The sequence below is a fragment of the Populus nigra genome, chromosome 8 (assembly GCF_951802175.1).
Source record: "Populus nigra chromosome 8, ddPopNigr1.1, whole genome shotgun sequence".
In the NCBI taxonomy this organism is placed as follows: Eukaryota; Viridiplantae; Streptophyta; class Magnoliopsida; order Malpighiales; family Salicaceae; genus Populus; species Populus nigra.
In genome coordinates, this window is record NC_084859.1 from 4,610,126 (window position 1) to 4,624,486 (window position 14,361).

Genomic DNA, 14,361 nt, shown 5'->3' on the forward strand with positions numbered 1-14,361 from the left:
TAAGTGCAGTGTTGTTTTCAATTGCTGCTGGAGTTCACTAGATCATGGAGTGTTTTTGAACAATATTGCCCCAGGTGTGATCTGAATATGCTCGTTCATTGATTATCTTTCTTCGAACCACATTGTCCTCCGTTCACCGATTCTTCATTTAATCATCTTTCTTTGCCCCCCCAGCTGAGCTGAATACTGTTTGATTTTCTTCTCAGAGTCCACTATATTGCCCCATGGTGTCTCAACTTTTCAAGGAATGTTAAGAAGAGTTGATGTCATTTCATGTCAAGGATTCCGCAGACTCAATCAATGTTCTTCTTTGTTTGACAATCTTTCTTGTTTTGGAATCAAATCTCATACTTCAAAGGTCATGTCTATTCAAGTCTAATTGTTGAAATGAAATCAGAGAGATATCAGTTTTGGAAAAGATCTTTTAAAAATCAAGCTTTTTGGTCAAAGACCCAACACACGTCATTCAATGTAATCCTTTGATTGTCTTGTATTTTGAAAACAGAAATCGACCTGTTGTAAGATTAAAATGGCCTTTCTCATGGTTCTTTGTGTCCACTTTAAACTCTGATTTTAGGTATATCTTTTTGATGGTCTGTGATAAGGTAACATTTTTGTGAATTTTAAAAATAAGATGCTTAGGCTTTATCAAGAAAAGTTGTTTATTTTCTTAGCATTTATTTTATCAACATGCATGATAATTAGCAGCTTAATTCATGAAGTCACGACCCTTATAGAAAAGCTCTTCCAGTTTTGAGAGCGTCATTTATCGGTTCAGATTGCTTACTTGATCGAAAAGGGCTTTTAAAAGCACGTATGCTAGCTTTGGTTCATGGCTATGAAAGAAAGGGAAATTCATAAGCTCAAAAAGGTGTTTGAAGGTTTCAAAGACTTAGGATCAACATCAAATATTCATCAATTCTCTTTCTCTTGTTGTTTTTGTAGGGAAAGTGACATATAACCTTGTTAACCTCAAATATCATAATTCTCTTAACCTAGGTCACAAAACAAATCCAACTTCTTCCTTAATGAATAACCAATCTACTCATTAGAGGCTTTATCATTGATACCAAAAGACAATGTTTGTAACTTGGTATTTTTTTTTGCATGGACTTTTGGCGTATGCTGTGTCTTTTCTTAATTGAAACCTCTTTTGCTCTTTCTAGCCTTGATAGGCATTCTCCTTCCTTAATCTTCGACTTGCCTTTAAGTGTTGGCAATTTCCACTCTTTTTTTTTATAGCCTTCCTCGAAGTTTTCTTACATGCCCCTAGTCTATGTCTTTTTCTTTTCGACTTTTCTCAATCATTGGACTTTTGTTCTTAGCCTTCCCCTTATTCATTGATTCTAACATTGTCTTCATCTTTGCTAACAAAAATCTCTTATTTGCCCCCAGTATGGGGTGTGATCCTAGTCAGGGTTTCTTGAAAGAAATATTCTATTAGGCTCAAAATGAGTTTGTAAAGGATAAATATTTTTAGAAAGTGAGGGGATGAACAAAGATGGCCTTTTCTCATTTCAAGCAAGGTCAGTTAGAACCAATAAATTTTGACCTCATCCAGTGTAATGATTTGGACTTGTAAGAATCATGATTCACGAGTCCTGATTAGTACTTAAAAGTGCATTTTTATCAAGGTTTTATGTCATCATTTTGCACTTGAAGTATCAATAACTCCTTAACTAAAGCATGTTTTATAATAACATATCTAATTATATAAGATACCTTTAATTTATGGTAAATTTTCATCTTAAATGCAGGCCTATCACATAAATGAAAGAATTGATTGATGAGTTGAAGTACTAAAATTGAAAGGACAAAGAGATGACCAAACTTAGAAAAGAGATGCTGGTGCAGTCCAAACTGGAACACTGTTCGGTAATTGGGTCATATCTGGAGCTGCAGATCTTGGATTTAGGTCCATTTTATATGGATGGAAATATAAGACATAGACCTACAACTTTCATGTGGAGCCCAAGATTTAACAAGGCCTTTTTCAAGCCCAAATTGTAGCAACAAAGAAGAAGTCTGAATCTGTTCAAGACATTGCATGTCAAATCTGTGAAACCAACGAACATTCAACCAATGATTGTCCAACCTTGCCTTCTTTTAAAGAATGTCTCCATGAACAAGCCCGTGCATTAAACAGTTTTCAAAGGCCCAACCATAACCCATATTCGCAAACATATAACCCTGGTTGGAGAAATCATCCAAATTTCAGTTGGAAGAGTGAAAACAATAATGCTCAAACTTCACAGCCACTGTTTCAAGCACACCATAATTTCCAAAATTCTCATGGATATGCACCTCCTTATGCTCCCCCTCCTAGAAGAAATCTTGAGGAAACATTGCATGCATTTATGGAAAAGCAAGAGGCAATTAACACTCAACTTGCTCAAAGCATGACAGATTTTAAAGATACTCTTGCAAAATTGACATCTGCTCTCAGTTTCTAAGAGAAAGGTAAGTTTCCATCTCAACCACAACAAAATCCAAAGGGGCAATACAATGTGAATGCAAGTAGTTCGGGAAGCCAACACATGGATCACGTAAAATCAGTCATCACTCTTCACAGTGGTAAGGTTATTAAAAAACTCATTCTTGAACCTTGTGAGAATAATGATGAATCAATCTCTGAGGGTAAGGAAGGGCTTGAATCTGATCATTGCAAAGAAAAGATTGATTCTCCGCCTGCACTTCCATTTCCTCATGCCATGACTAAACAAAGGAAAGTCAATCACAACTCTGAAATCTTTGAAACTTTCAAACAGGTAAGGATCAATATACCTTTGTTGGATGCTATTAAACAGGTTCCTTCTTATGCTAAATTTTTGAAAGATCTGTGCACTGTGAAGAGAAAACTAAATGTGAAAAAGAAAGTCTTTTTAGCCGAACAAGTAAGTGCCATTCTTCAGAACAATAATGCTTTGAAATATAAAGACCCTGGTTGTCCTACAATTTCTTGCTTTATTGGAGAACATAAAATTGAAAGAGCCTTACTTGATCTTGGAGCTAGTGTGAATTTACTTCCATATTCAGTTTTTCAAAGTCTCAATCTAGGTGAGTTAAAACCAACTTCTGTAACTCTTTTACTTGCCGATAGATCTGTAAAAGTGCCTAGAGGAATAGTTGAAGACGTGTTAGTACAAGTCGATAAGTTCATTTATCCTGTGGATTTTATTATCTTGGACACACAACCTGTTGAAGCATGCAATTCATTTCCTGTTATTTTAGGGCGTCCATTTCTTGCAACTTCTAATGCATTGATTAATTGTAGGAATGGACTGATGAAGCTATCATTTGGGAACATGACATTGGAGATGAATATTTTCAACATTTGCAAGCAACCTAGAGATGATAATGATTTACAAGAAGTAGATCTTATTGAAGAATTAGTTTGTGATCAACTTGAATCTACTTTGAGTAATACTGAGTTTGATGAATTTGAAGATTTGCAAATGACTTATTCTCAGGAAGAAATCACGGATGAAAACGGCATTGAAAATGTTGATGCGAATCTTTTGTCAAGAGTGACAACAGATTCGATATCTGACATCACACAAACTGATGATTACTTTCCTGACAAATCCTTACTTTCTCTTAGTTCAATGCCTTGGTTTGCTAAAAATATCAATTTCCTTGCCTCAGGAGACTTGCCAACTCATTGGAGTACCGAAGACAAAGGTAAGTTTTTGAACGAAGTGAAGAAATTTTATTGGGATGACCCTAACTTATTCAAACATTGTCCTGATCAAATATTTCAAAGATGCATTGCGGACAATGAGGTAAGTAGTGTCATTAAATTTTGTCATTCGGAAGCATGTGGGAGTCATTTCTCGTCAAAAAAGACCATTGCGAAAATCTTTCAAAATGGATTTTATTGGCCCACCATGTTCAACGACACACATGCATTCTGCAAAACTTGTGAAAATTGTCAAAAAGTTGATACTGGTCAAAAAGTTTTGCTTTATAATTCTCGACTTCATTTATTTCCTGGAAAGTTAAGATCAAGATGGAGTGGTCCATTTATTGAGAAACATGTGTATCCTTATGGGGCCTTTGATATTGAGAATCCAAAGAATGACAATGTTTCTAAGAGAAATGGACATCGTTTGAAAACTTACTTTGATAATTTTCCTAGTGAAAATGAATCCATTGGTTTGAATGATCCTGTAGATAAAGGTTGATTATTTTGTTTTTCTCACATTGTTTTTGTGTTTCCTTTTGGTGTGACTCTTGTTTTGCTAGTCTCTCATCCCGGTCAAATGGCGGATAACGGTACTCCGTGACTTAAGTCGGTTCTTTCAGTTTCCCATAATAACTGATATTTGTATATATTTGTGCAATTCTTTGCTCTTTCTCTCTTCTTTGAATCTCTTCTCCAATTCTCATTTCAAAATGGACACCATTCTTGAAAAATTGAAAAAGTACTTTCCCGCTCTGCCTCAGAATGCGATTACAAAAATTTACCGTGCTAGGTGTGCAAGATTGAAGTTGTTAATGAATCATGGAATTCCTGAAGATATTCGCTGGCTGATTGAAGCTAAGGTCCGATTATCAGGTGAGTCCTCCAATTCTTTCATTTCACACATGCCTGGAATAGGTAAAAGCACTTTTGCAAAGAAACGTCGTGCAAAACGATTGAAAGTCTGTCACAAATGTGCCAGATGGACTTGCAATGCAACATGTCGTTCTTTAGGAATGGTATCTATAAACCGTGAAGATAAAATACAATTCATTAAGGATGGCCTGAGTAAGGGGTTTTAGATAATCTTTTGTTGACCCTTGAGACGCATCGTAGTGGAGATGTGCATCGTGCAATTCATGATTTATGGCCCCATTTTCATAAAGAACATGATAGACTTAGTCTTGGGAATCTGACTAAAAAAGACCCTGTTTGCCAGTTTTTAAGAAAACTGGATGGGAAGCCTATCCCCGACCCATAAAGGGCGTTTAAGCCGTTCTTGGACGTAAAACCAAGGGAAGATGTGAGCCACAATCACAACTACCTGTACATACACATGCTTTTTCAAATAAATAAATAAAGAGAGAGAGAGAGTGTGACTCCAGCTGACCTACATATAGGTGATATGATTGCATTTTCAATTCCGCATCTATAAAATCTTCTCTTCCTTCCCCTCATTTCTACTCAACCCTTACATTAGACAGATATAGAAGCGTGTAGAAATGGCAGGTTCCTCAAGTTATCATATAAAAAATATTTGTGTTTTCGGTGGATCCAGTCTTGGGAAGGAAATAGCTTTTTTAGAAGCAGCAAATCATCTTGGTCAGGTACTAGCTGAGAAAAAGATTCATTTAGTGTATGGGGGAGGCAGCCTTAGGTTAATGGGGGGTGTGGCAATAGCCGCATTTTTAGGAGGTAGTCAAGTTTTGGGGGTCGTCCCCGAAGCTTTAACAAAAGGGGACATCATTGGAAGAACAATTGGAGAGGAACTACAGGTCTCCACAATGTTTGATCGAATGAATACAATGTTTAACCATGCTGATGCCTTCATTGCCTTACCAGGTGGTCTGGGCACATTGGAAGAGATCTTTCATATTTCCTCTTGGGCCCAACTTCACATTCACCATAAACCTATAGGTTTGCTCAATGTTAATGGTTTTTATGATACTTTGTTGTCTTTTCTTGATCAAGCTGTGGAACAAGAATTTCTAACATCTTGGGCACGACAAATCATAATCTCTGCTGCTACTGCTGAACAATTGATCGACAAACTACAATCTTTCACCCTTGTAATTGATCCTTCCATGAGTCGCATAAATTGGTCAACTACAGAAAGCCGTAAAAAGCTTAGATTGGATTTAAGCCTTCGTTTGTGAATCCTTGTGTCTTTTGGTTTTATTTCTAGCATAGTATTTTGTTCTGTTATTTCTTATATTTGTCTAAGTGTGTTTCAGGTTTGTCAGTGTTCGTTGATTCAGGTGATGTCTTATATACTCTATCTTTCTACATTAGGACATTGAGGACAATGTTTCATTTTGGTTGGGGGGAGAGGGTAGTAGTATTTTAAAAAAAAAAACTAACCAACTAACTGTTTTTGTTTTAAAAACCATTCGGCAAAACTGTTATTACTAGAATGGCAGAGTAAAGGGGAATGACTCTTGAGACGCATCTTAGTAAACATTTTCTAATGGTTATTTGCAATATTCATAACAAGGCCTATTAGAATACTTCTTGAAATATTCAGGTTTACAAACTCTCGCATTGTTATCACTTAATTCTGCTCATATACTCATTTAACAAATATTCTTAAACCTTCATTTTCACACACACACTTTAACATATGATTGTGGGTTGCACATTGGATTATTACATTATTTATGTTCTTTTGTTAAAGGTAACAACTAAGGGATAGGGATAGTTTATAATTTGCAAAAAAAAAAAACAAAAAACAAAAAACAAAAAACAAAAAGAAACAAAAAAAAAAGAAAAACAAATGATGATAATAAAAACGTAGATAAGTTTGGTTTCGTAGCCTCCCTAACCTAAGCAATTAAGCCCGAAGGGGTGTTTTAACACCTAATACCCTAAAGTCAACTGACTTGGGAGCTATTGGCCCAAAGCTTGTTACATGGGTTAAGGAGAAAAGCTTAAGGGAATCAAACATTGTACTATCTACGTATCAGTATCTGCAACCCGAGTTACTAAGCTCGTAGGGGTGTCTCAACACCTAATGCCCTAAGATCAACTGGTCTGGGAGTCATTAGCCGAAAGCTCGTTACATGGGTTAAAGATGCATTGTGTTTTAAGTTATATGTATAGATATTAAAAAAAAAGAGTAAAATAAAATAAAATAATCCCAACCCAAGGAAGTTAACCTTAAACATTAGAACAAAATATTGTTTTCTTCCAATAAAAGCCCCATAATCTATGTTTCATACATTGAGCACATAACAAGGAAGGTTTATTAATATTTTGTTTAAGAGATATTGAGCAGATATATAAATTTAATGAGAGTTTGTTTTATCTGGATAGATTAATGGAAGTTGAATGATGAATGCCTTGCTTTGTGGAATTTGCAAATTGTTTTTCTACTTTAACGCTTTAATTACTAGGGACTAGTAATAAGCTGGTTGGGGGTGTGATTAGTACTTAAAAGTGCATTTTTATCAAGGTTTTATGTCATCATTTTGCACTTGAAGTATCAATAACTCCTTAACTAAAGCATGTTTTATAATAACATATCTAATTATATAAGATACCTTTAATTTATGGTAAATTTTCATCTTAAATGCAGGCCTATCACATAAATGAAAGAATTGATTGATGAGTTGAAGTACTAAAATTGAAAGGACAAAGAGATGGCCAAACTTAGAAAAGAGATGCTGGTGCAGTCCAAACTGGAACACTGTTCGGTAATTGGGTCATATCTGGAGCTGCAGATCTTGGATTTAGGTCCATTTTATATGGATGGAAATATAAGACATAGGCCTACAACTTTCATGTGGAGCCCAAGATTTAACAAGGCCGTTTTCAAGCCCAAATTGTAGCAACAAAGAAGAAGTCTGAATCTGTCCTGCAGCTCAGACACTATTCAGTGTTCAGCCCATATCTCGAGTTCTAGAAGTTCAAATGATCTCAACTTTTTACCCTGGAAAGATGAGACAATTTCCTAGAACTTTCATGATTCAAGTTTGTTCAAATTATGACGCCATCAATGACGTTTTTGGCAGACAAGAAGATAAGAATTGTCACCAAGTCAAGATGTGGCCACCCACTCATCAATTAGTCAACAAATCAATAGTTCCGAATTTTGGCCTATAAAAGGAGGCATTTGCCATGTATTTAGGCATCTTGGTTTCCAGATCAAGATCATGCTCTTGCTTTCTCTCTTTATATTTTGTAATGCTTAAGTTTTGCTTATATTAATCTCTTGCTTATGCTTTTAATTTCCTTTCCTTGTTTATTTATGTTTCTTTCTTTTATTATGTTTAGTTAAGTTAATTATGTCAAGGTGAAAAGGGTACACTAATGGTGTAAGAATAAGTATAATATAAACTTAACATGGACCTTAATGTTGGATACTAACATGCTTTATATTTGTTATCTTGTTCACTTTTAATACCTTAATGTCGGACCGAGAGCAGATCTAAAAGGGAAAGAAAAATTAAAACCAACTGTTGTTTGTATGTTTTTCTTCTTTTGCAGGTGATGGTGGGTGTCACTTTCAGACCTCTTTCACTTCTGCTCTCTCATTTTCTCAGTCCATTTGATTGCTGTTGGCGGCGAATCTGACGGTTGTGGTAACCCATATTAGGAGGAAGGTGAGCGTTGCTGATGGAGCTGGATCCGTGGTTCTATCGGGTGGAGAAGCTAAAAGACGGTTGATGTGGGTGCTATTGGAGAACGGGCGCTGCTATTGTGGAGCTGCTCTCGATTATGGGGAAGCTAGGTCGGCCAGGAGAGGGTGAGCGGCGGCTGGCCGAGAGAGGAGGCTAAGAGGCGCTGGTTTTGTGTTGATAAGAGGGAGATGGGACAGTGTATGGGGCTGCTGGAGACGATGGGAGAAGGAAATTATGAGCGGTGGCTGGTTCAGGAGAATGGGTTGTTGGGTCTGTCGGGTGGAAGGTTAAAGATGAGAAGAAATGGGGGAACAGTGATGGCTGGCTTGGCAAAGGGAAAAGACGAAAACCAAGAGCTGCTGGGAGAGAGACAGTGAGATGGCCCCGGGGGAATGTGGGGATCTCAAATGGCGGGGGGGTCTTTGGCTCTCTGGTTATGGGAGAGCAAAAGCCAAGGACCCCGAGAGGACGACGGCTGTGTTTCAAAAGATATCAAAAGTGGGCGGCTGCGGCTCCTTTAGCTTAAGAAGGAGCACGACGGCTCTAGGAGAAAGGAAAAGGGTTTTTTAGGGTTAGGGTTTTTTGTGTTTTTCTCTCTAAATGTGCAAAATTACCCTCCCTCCTCTTGTGTGTGTTGTAGAGACTAGTATTTATAGGTAAAAATATTGCTAGGTTTTCAAATTTGGTTCCTCAACTTCTTTCTTTTTTTGTAAATTTGATTTTTCTTATTTTTTTTTTTGGATTTTTCTTATCAACATCGACTTGAATGAGAAAAATCAATAATTTTCAAAATAACAAGTTAAAAGTCGAACGCGTTCCAAAAACCTTTGAAAATTTCAATTCTTTTGAGAAGATGCTAAAAATGCTAAAAATGATGCAAATATATATAAAAAAGTATTTTTTTTTGGATTCTCGTTGTGTTTTGCTATTTTTGGATTTTTCTGAAAATTTATCAAAACATGGGTCAAAAATTAAGTAGCAACAAAAGTCTTTAAAGGACTCTTCAAAGATTTGAGTTTCCTGCATAAAACAAACATAGGAGTGCCTGCAATTAGGGATTGCCATCCTTCAGAGATTAAACTGCATAGTCTTGGTGATCAACCCACATATTAAAGAACTTGAAGGGGCGTCGACCTGGGGATCTATTGCTTCCAATCTGAATGTGAGCTCCTGATTGATCAGAGAAAGCACCCGGAGGGTGAAAATGCACATGGGATGTGAGCTAAAGATTTCAACATAAGGGATTGGCCAGAACACGATCTATTTTAGGCCAAATAGTCCTACTGAACCAAGTATAGTGGCAGCTAGTGTAATTCAAATCAGAGAGGCCCAAGTCGGAACAACATGCTCTGAAATTAGAGACTTCATAAGATGAGACAGGTCACCATTGTGTTTATCTTCCTAGGAGAGAATGGAATTAAAATCTCCCAAAACAATCTAGGGACTAGCTGGAGCCCAGGACTTAAGGTTGTCCTAAAGAGATCTGCGAGCAATAACAGTAGAAACCATAAACAATACATTTTGCTAATTGGTATATAGGTTATTGTAACTTCTTAGATGTTGTTGGACCATAGTTGCTGAAGAAGCTTTGTAAATAGTAGGATGCAATTTAGAGCTCATGCAACCTTTTTAGTTGGTAAATTACCGGTTTCAAGAATTTTCGTAGTGATGTCCTAAGGTATTTTGCTAACTGAAACTTGATGATGTGCAGATCTATTATCTTCAAAAACATGATACAAAGTAAAGTTATTACTCCACTATCTCACATATCAAATTAATGCATGTTTTCTCATAAGGAAAAAATCAAAGTCGTCAAAGTTATTGGATGATTCATATGCATACACATGATAGAGCGCGGACAATGGAATTAGTAAGTGTTAAAGTGTGATTTGTAATTTTTAGTATTATTAATTTTAGTTTTAATGAGTAAAAGTTCTCTTGGTTTTCCCTAGATTGTGAAAGTTCATGTGCTCTTAGATTTCATTAAATTAGTTCTTGTTATATAGTCTTTCTCTATTATGTTCTTGTAACCTGCAAAATAAAAAGAATAATAAGAAAATATTTATGGTATTAAGTTGCAGCTTTATTAATTATCATATTCAAATCTTCATCTTCTTTATTTCTGCAGTTTGTTTCCAGCAAATTTGGTATCAGAGCAGGTTTCTTTTGAATGGCTTCTTCATCAAGTATCTCTACTTTCTCTTATACAGCAACGTAGATTCCTATCTTTGATGGAGAGCATTATGAATATTAGAGTTCTCAAATGGAGACTATCTTTATTTCATAAGATTTATGGACATTAGTTGACGAGGGGTTTAAAGAACCACCCTAGACAGGATCTTCTACATCTTGGACAGAAAAAAATACAAAGGAATATAAGTAGAATGTGCAAAGAAATGCAACTGCCTTTAGCATAATTCAACGAGTAAGCAAATCAATTTATCTCGGAATTTTCTCTATTAAAAAGGCAAGAAAAGCATGGGAGATTTTTAAAAATGAATTCTAGGATTCTCATAAAGCTATCTCCATTCGACTACAGAATTTGTGGAGAGAATTTGAAAATCTTACAATGAAGGATATTGAGTTGATTAAAGATTTCTCTTCAAGAACCACCGAAATCATCAATCAAATCAAAAGTTGTGGGGACAATATTTTTGATAAAAGAGTTGCAAAGAAGATTCTTAGAAGTTTGCCACAAAAATTTGAGGATATAGTTGTTGTTATTGAAGAAACAAAAGATTTGTCAAGGCTTACAATTCATGAATTGATGGGATCTCTTGAAGCATATGAACAAAGAGTAAACTAGTATAGCAATCAACCAATTAAGCAGGCATTTCAGATTAAAGCAAATTTTTCTGATAGGAAGGCAACAAGATTTCATCAAGATCAAAGAGGAGGAAGATCATTTTTTAGAAAAGAAACATATGGAAGAGCAAGTGAAAGTCAGAATCATAGCAAAGACAAAGGTAGAAACAGAGGAAGTGGAAGAACAGACTTTCAGCTAAGAGGAAGCAGCAATTTATATTGCACTATTTATAAAAGAACTAATCATAAAACTTGAGATTATTTCTTTAAATGTACCAGATGTAAAAATTCCTCACATTCTGACAGAAATTATTGGCATAAAGAAAAGGAAGATGGCAGTGGAGAGAACAGTGCAGCACACTTTTCAAAGAAAGAAGATCAACTATTCTATTCTTACATGAATGTAGAACACAAAGGAGAAGAAGTTTAGTATCTTGATAGTGATTATAATCATCATATAACTGGTAATCGCTCAAACTTTGAAACTCTTGATAAAGCTTATTCTTCTCATATTGAACTTGGTGGCAGTAAGAGGGTGGAAATCAAATAAGAGGTGATGTTACAATCCACTCCAATAAAGGTAATAAAAAAAACATATTCATGATGTGTTTTACTCTTTTATCATTGGTTAGAATCTGTTGTGTAGGACAAATGATGAGAAAAGGTTATAAGCTGATTTTTTTATGAAGAATAATATGAGATTTATAATAAGAAAACAAATTAGAGAATAACTTGTCAAGATGAGTTCTAATAATGTTTTTCCTCTTAACATGAAATCACTTCATAATGTTGTTATTAGAAGTGAACATGTTGATGAATCTCATCTTTGGCATTTCAGATATGAACATCTGAATTATAATGGCTTGCAACAGTTAAAGCAAAAGAATATGGTTTCTGGTCTTCCTTCCATCTAGAACCAAACTGGAATCTGTGAAGGATGTGTGTATGAAAAAATGCATCGTTTTTCATTTTTAAAGACAACCTGGAGAACCAATACACCTCTTGAATTAATTCATGCAGATATTTGTGGCCCTATTCGAACTCTATCTATAAGTAACAATAGATATTTCTTACTCTTTGTTGGTGATTATTCTAGAATGATTTAGATTTATTTGCTTGATAAAAAATCATAAGCATTCTCTTTTTTTTTTTTTTGCTATTCAAAACTCTTGTAAAAAAGCAAAGTGGGTGCCAGATAAAGGCTCCAAGTATAGATCATGGAGGAGAGCTTATGTACAAGCTTTTTCTTGATTATTGCAAAAAGAATGGTATTCAAAGGCAACTTATTATCCGGCATACTCCTCAGTAGAATAAAGTTGCAGAAAGGAAGAATAGAATTATTGAAGAAATGGCAAAAAGAATTTTATAAGGGAAAGGACTTCCTAAGAAGTTTTGGGTTGAAGCTATCAATACTGCAAATGACATTCTCAATAGATCTCCAATAAAGGCAGTCCGAAATCAAACTCTGTTTGAAACATGGTATAAACAAAAGCCTGATGTTAGTCATCTTAAAGTATTTAACAGTATTGCTTATGCTCTTATTCCTTCTCAAAGCAGAGACAAGTTTGATGAGATAGAGGAGAAACTTATCTTTATTAACTATAATGATGAATCAAAAGGCTTTCGACTTTTCAATCATAAAAAGGATCAGTTACTTTTTTTCAAAGATGTTATTTTTATGAATCTACAGTTTAGAAATGGGAAGATACAGTCAATCCAGAATCAGCAACACTGGAGTTACTTGAAGCTTTAAAGCAACCTAATGTTTCCAATTCTCCTTCTCAAAATGGAACTTGTTCAAATTCTCACAATGAAGGAAACTCATCAAGTTCTAATGAAGAATCATACTCAGAATCTCCTCCAATGAGATTTCAACCATTAATTGACATTTACAACTCTAGTCATGTTGCTTTCTTTTCAAGTGAACCTCGAAATTTTAAAGAAGCAGTAACAAAGAAAGAACAGAGGAAAGCTATGAATGAGGAGATAATAAGTATTGAAAAGAATCAAACATGAAAGTTAGTTGATTTTTCAAAAGAAAACAAGGCAATGGGTGTTCAGGATCAAATACAATGAGGATGGCAGTATTCAGAAGCATAAGGCTAAAATTGTTGCTAAAGGCTACTCATAACAACCTGGAGTTGATTTTACAGAAACATTTGCGCCTGTTGCAATAATGGAAACTATCATAATATTTCTTACTTAATCTGCACAACTTCAATTACAGGTTTTTCAACTTGACATTAAGTCAACATTTCTTAATGGAGAATTGTAAGAAGAAGTCTATGTTGAGCAAACCCCAGGATATGAATTAAAAGGGAAAGAAGAAAAAGTTTACAGACTTTGTAAAGCTCTTTATGGATTAAAATAGGCACCAAGAGCATGGAACAATAAAATTGATCTCTATTTTCATCAAAATGAATTTAAAAGAAGTAAATTTGAACCATCATTCTATATGAAGAAAAAAGGAGTGGACTTTCAAATGGTCTATCTTTATGTTGATGATCTAATATATACAAGAACAAGTAAAGATATGGTTGCAGAATTCAAAGATGTTATGATGAAAGAATTCAAAATGTAAGACCTTGGATTGATGAGATATTTTCTTGGCATTCAAATGAAGCAATCTCCAAGGAAAAATTTTATTTCTCAAGAAAAGTATGTTGCAGATCTTTTCAAGAAATTCGACTTGTCAAAATGTAAACTAGTAACATCCAAATGAGAAGTTACAATAGAATGATGGTGCTGCTAAAGTGGATTCAAAGATTTTTTTGAAGTCTTATTGGATGTTTAATTTATCTCACAAATTCAAGACCTGATATATTATTCCCATTAAGTATTATTTCTATATTTATGAAGGATCCTAGCCGACCTCATTGTGCAGTAGCAAAAAGAATCCTGCGATATCTTTAAGGAATAAAGGATCATGGAATCATGTACAAGAAACAAGAAGATAACAAGTTGATTGGTTATTCTAATAATGACTAGGCTGGAAGCTGTGATGATAGGAAGAGTACATCTTGTTATGTATTTTGTCTAGGAGCAAATATAATTTCATAGCATTTAAGGAAGAAAAATTCTGTAGTTTTATCTTTTGCAGAGGTAGAATACATTGCTGCAAATAAAGCAGTATATTAATTAGTGTGGTTGAGGAGAATTCTTTTGATTTACATACTATTGTATTATGTGATAACATGTTAGCAATTGTAATGACCAAGAATCTAATTTTTCATGCACGATCAAAGCATATAGAGA